Consider the following 6,000-nt stretch of genomic DNA (forward strand, 5'->3'; position numbering starts at 1 on the left):
AAGAAAACAAATAATGAACTCTAAACAAAAGAAGAATAGATTTTTATGTATCAATGTAATGAAAACGATATAGGGTTATGGGTTATCTAACATTCCTATTGTATTCATCAATTGAATTGACTAACTAATTCATCTAGCTTATTGGTTGACAGGGTTAATATTGCTCATAAGAATCTGTCGAGTTCTTACTCGCCTGTTCAATCTAACCTAACGCCTATATGTCTATGGAGTTAGAACTAGCAAGAACACATTTATAATTCATGTACAACAACCAAGTAAGGCAATTAGGTATATGTCTAACCTAACTGCGAATTTGTTCCCCGATGCCCAAGTTCAAGAACTTGCTCTACTTAATCCTATATGCAATCTAGAATTTACACTTTCGAGTTCAATTCTAGATTCGTAGATAGTATTTAATTGGTAATCAAGCAACTAAATAATTAAGCGCAAGATTGAATAAATAAAATAATATGATAAATAAGAAATCAAAATCAATATCCGAATAATAATAGTCATGAAAAAACCACAACCCTAGAATGTGAAGTTTAGTTCCACATAGACATAGTAGCCAAACGACAAATCATACAAAGAAACATAAAAATTACTAAGTTTGGTGGAAGAAAGATGGAATTTGGTGAATTCCGGCCTTCACGTCGGCTCTATGCTTGTGTTTTCCTCTCAAAATGCCCCCCCCTCCCCCCCTTCCAAAATAGGTTTAGAACTTTAGGTGTCGTAATTCTCTTACGAGCAAATACAACAATTTACTAAACGTATTCTTCCGAACTACGCTAGCTAGCACTCGTTTACCGCTCATTGCGATCGCACCAAGGTTTCGTTATTCCTAATCCCACCTTTAAATCCTTTGAATTGATCCCTCATATACGTTAAGAGTGATGTTGTTCAACAACTACCTAAATATGTACCCTTTTCTAAGTAATACACACTAAATAGGTATAGCTGATTGATGGCCCTTCAATCAACCACAATAATCACGTAGTTGAACACGTAAGGAAAATTCATTGGCAAATATATATTAAACGCAACAAAGATTCATCCTCTAAGAGGTTCCATCAAACCCTAGAATGAAGATTTTAGCTACTCATAATTGTTTTAACAATCACAACATAAGAATTCATCATCAATGATAAAAAGGGAGAAGGAAAGATAAAAACTCATTTACGAATCTCCCGTCTTGCTCCTTGCATGTTCTTGCCTTCAAGATTCTTCTAAAAACCAAGATACCCTCTTTTTGGGCGAGCTGGCTTCATATAGGTCAAGGACAGCCGACTTTAAAATTACAATTTTAGCCCTGAAATAATTTTCTCGGAAGGACGTGCGCGGCCGCGCACCTGGGCAGGTGACCGCGCATCTGGCCGCGTACTTTGGCCAGTTTCTGCCTGACTTGCGCGGCCCAGTGCGCGGCCGCACACCTTGGCGATTTTTTGCACTCTTCTTTGTTCTTCTTTTTAAATGCGCTAACCTCATTCGATCCCCGAACAAACTCCCAATTTACTCCATAAGCCTTTACTTGGCCTTCAACGCTCCATATTATCTCAAACCGCTCCTTAACCTCATCGTAGCCCGGAATTGCTCCTGCAAAGCATAAAAAACTCAATCAGAGCAATTTACTATCATTTAACACTCAAACATCAGTGAAGTGCAGCCAATTTAGAGTGCAAATAGTGGCCAAACTACATAGTTATAGCCTACTATCAATACCCCACACTTAAACCATTGCTCGTCCCCGAGCAAACAAACCACACACTACATAGACACAACCTTACTAAGCGACTTTCCTACTCATCATACCAAGAATATTTCAAATAGACCAATCACAGTAGTGTAATATCTTCACCTCAAGAATTGACTCACAAGCATCATGCATTATTCACAACTTACTCACTTACTCTAACACAGAGGTCAAGAATTACCTTCCCTTCATGAATCAAGTGCCCTTCCACAACAAAAGAGAATCGTTCAACAATTAATAAAATTCATGAACAATTAGGAACTTCAAGATAGGCAGAATTCACTCACTTTCAGAAACGACATTCATGGGCTACAAAAGATGCACCATAGGCTTGCCCGTAGTGTACTACTCTACTAATTGAGTTCATTCAGTCAAGGATCAAGTATGACTTTTAACTGGTTGTAATGTATGGTGTGGTACGGGTAGGATACATTTAGATATAAGAGTGACTACACCTCCCTAAGCACTTTAATACATACACTTTAGTAGTCGGAAACCCACACGTATGTCAAACCATACTCCGCCTTCAAATCAATATACATTAACTCCCAATTATTTAAGCACAATTACATCAAGAGTTACCACTTATCAAGGAATTTTTTTTTCACCGCAGTACAACTATTTTTTTCCTTTTCTTTCCTTTTCAATTCAAGTGGCTCTTACTTTTTTAAAATAGTGCACCTTTCTCCTTATTTCATTAGTTCCACTCAAAAGCCAAACCAACCCCCCCCACACTTTAACTTTTACAAAGTTCATAACAATTCAAGTGCTCATGAGAGGTTAAAAGGTTCAAATAAATGGCTAATTCAAACAAAGGGGTAAGGCTTGTAGTGTGGTTGCCAAAGAAACAAGATTACAAGCTCAAAAGGTTTAACTACGATACATAACAATTAGGCGGGTAAAATATACATATTTGTCTCAACAATGAAACGCCTATATCACTTCCAAGACTGAACAAAACTACTGTTTCGCTTTGCAAACACACGGGGAAAGTTCAAGACATCAAATGCAATGTGCAGAATATAACAAACCTCACACACACATGGCACATGACTCACTCAAGATTGGATCATCAAAACACTCTAGTCAAAACACTTAAGCAAAGTTAAGAACATACATTTTAAGGCACATATACAAGATTCAACAACTGAGCCTAAGCATCACACTACAACACTCGCTATTCTCAAGGCATAATGAAGTTGAGAGGCCCTGTTTTCATTTCAGCCCATAGCCCACGGGTTCCTACTTCTAAAAAAAATAAAACTAATTACACCCGGTTCAAACGAAACCTTTGGAAAAGAACCGCGGCTCAAAGAAAAACCAAGGGGGAATTGATACACTACCAACAAAAGAAAATCTTTTTATCTTTTTTTTATTCAACTAACCAAAGAAACTAACACTAATCTACATTACTATATACATACAACATAAATACAAGATATCCCCCCACCCCACACCATAAATGGCGGCATGTCCCCATGTCACACAAAGAAAAAAATGCAAGGTAAAGGAAACTTCCCCGATAGAGTCGGTCCTGGTCGGAGACAGTGCCAGGGTCGAGATGGCAAGCCCTGCCAAGTGCACGCAGACATGCCATGACCCTCATCTCAGATTTTGCATTTTGGGTAGCCAGGGCATCCACTCTAGCTCCCAAGTCCGTGACAGAAGTACGCAATCCTGCCATTTCCTGCTCTAAGGCCGTCATTCTCGTGTCCCATCTGACAACTGATGTTCCCTCAGCAACCTGCTCATGCGGGGGCGAAGCAACCACAACCTCAGCTTGCCCTTCGTTACCCTCATTTGGAGCATCAGACTCATCGCTATTAGCCTCAACGGGTGCAACAGGATCCTTCCCAATTACCACTTTATCAGCTCGGAACTTCTGTTCTTTTTTTACTTTCCCATCCAACTTCTTGTTTTCTGGTACACGTGTCGCACGACATAATCTAGTGATTAAGGAAGGAAATAAGAACCCATACCTTTGCACCGGATAACGAATGAACATGTCGTCATGAATAACCTTAGCCATATCAAAATCATGGCCATTGATAAAACACCAGATCAGTGCAGCCCGGGGACCATTCACCTCAGTGGTATTAGAAGAAGGCAACATGCGTCTATTGATGACATAGAGCCAACACTTCCCTTCAAAGGTAAGCGATGTCGAATGAAACTTCAGCCCCTGCTTAATCCACACTACTTCCTTGTTGGGCACATATATTATTCTAAAGAACAAATTCCACGAGGTTGGTTCTCTGCTATAGGTGTCATAATAGTCCTCTGCTTCAGGATTTATCCCAAACACTGGCAACCGGTAATCCCTCCTAATGGCCTTGATGGATGCATCCACACTCTTCTGTCGTACCGTGCAGAGATGGTTCTCATGTTCCGGGCAGTTCGCGTAAAACTCCCACACAATCATTAAATTAGCTTTATCAGGTTCTTCAAAGAATATACCCAACCCGCGTCGAACCAATTCACTATACATATTGGGACAGTCATTTTAGAGGGACCCCATATCAATTCCCCACTCCGGTATGGGTTTCTTGGGAGCCTTATGACCAAAATGTTCATGGGCCGCGCTTGATACGAACTTGATACTATCATACTGGGGCGCATTGGCCGAGGACCGCGGCAGGGAAGAGCTTGCGTGACCACTGGAGGATGCATCTGTGGTTCTTAGTTTCTTGGATGGCGGCATACTACCTGAAACAAATACCACTATTAGCGGAAGGCACGATGTGTGAACCGAGAGTGGTTACTCAGACTTCACCAGCACACTTGGTCACAAAATTCCATTCTCGAACTCATTGTGGCATTTATACAAACACCTGATACGCAAGTTTACCCGAACTCCCAAACACCAGTTTTTTAACCCCCAATTCAACCATAGATATACCAAAGTCGAATCTAACCCAACATGATGAAATTCCACTATTACCTCAACATAAAAACAAGTATACGTGGTACTAAACTAAACTAAGACGAAAACAAAAAATAATGGCACTTACCTGGGGGGACTTGTGAGGATTTGGGTTGGGAAGTTATGGAAGAGGAAAGATGAGGGGAAAAGGGCAGGGTTTGATTTTGAAATTGGGGTAAGGGATAAGGTTTTGTGCGTTTGTTTCTTATGTTTAGAGAGGGGGATAGTTTAGATTAGAAGAGGAGAATGGGGGGGGGGGGGGTATTTTTAAAGGAAAAACAAAGAAAGAAAAGAAAGAAAAGAAAGAAAAAATAACTAATTCAAAACCCTACAAAACAGCGCCTAGTGCGCGGCCATGCACGTGTGGCAGTGAGGGTATAAAAATGCATGGCCATATGCCTGGTCAGTGCGCGGTCGCGCATGTGTGGCAGTGAGAATCTGAAAATGCGCGGCCATATGCGAGGTCAGTGCGCGGCCGCGCATGTTTGAAATATATATAATTTTATTTTTTTAGAATTATTTTTTCTAATATTGGGTTGCCTGTGAAGAAGAGCCTAATTTAATATCGCGGCACGACTCGGGTTATCCCATATCAGCGATCTTTCAAGTACAAGGTCTAGATCATTTTATCTTCCTCAACCATGCCCTAATAATGTTTTAGCCTATGCCCATTAACCTTGAACTTGCGGGATCCATCTTCCGATGTAATCTCAACGGCTCCAGTTGAATGCATCTCTACCACACTAAATGGTCTTGGCCATCTTGACTTCAACTTGCCCGGAAACAACCTCATTCTTGAATTGTACAACAATACCATATCTCCAGGTTTAAAGTTCGCTCAAGAATATTTTGTCATGCATCCTCTTCATTCTCTCCTTATATAGTCTTGCGCTTTCAAAAGCATGGTAGCGAAACTCATCAAACTCGTGCAACTCAGTGACTCTACTTGTACCGCCTCTTCTCTGTCGAGATTCAACTGCCTCAATACCCACCGGGCTCTATGCTCTAACTCCAATGGTAAGTGACACACCTTCCCAACTACCAATTTATATGGCGACATGCCTGTCGCGTCCCTCTTTCTCGCGAAATCGGGTTTCGACAAATGACAACTCTTTTAAAGGAAGGTGTTAAAAGAGAGAGTCGCCACCTAACGGTTTTGAGGTGTGTTAGGGAACCTATTTGCAAATAAATCTGGTTTAACCAGTTTACGTCACCAAAAATCGGGTAAGGGCTCAAATTACCTCGAAGAGAAGGTGTTAAGCACTCTTCGAGGTCCACAACTGTGGATCCCGGCCGAACTTGAATTATATGAATTAGTCAAATAGTC

Source organism: Nicotiana tomentosiformis, chromosome 5 (assembly GCF_000390325.3).
Source record: "Nicotiana tomentosiformis chromosome 5, ASM39032v3, whole genome shotgun sequence".
Classification (NCBI taxonomy): domain Eukaryota; kingdom Viridiplantae; phylum Streptophyta; class Magnoliopsida; order Solanales; family Solanaceae; genus Nicotiana; species Nicotiana tomentosiformis.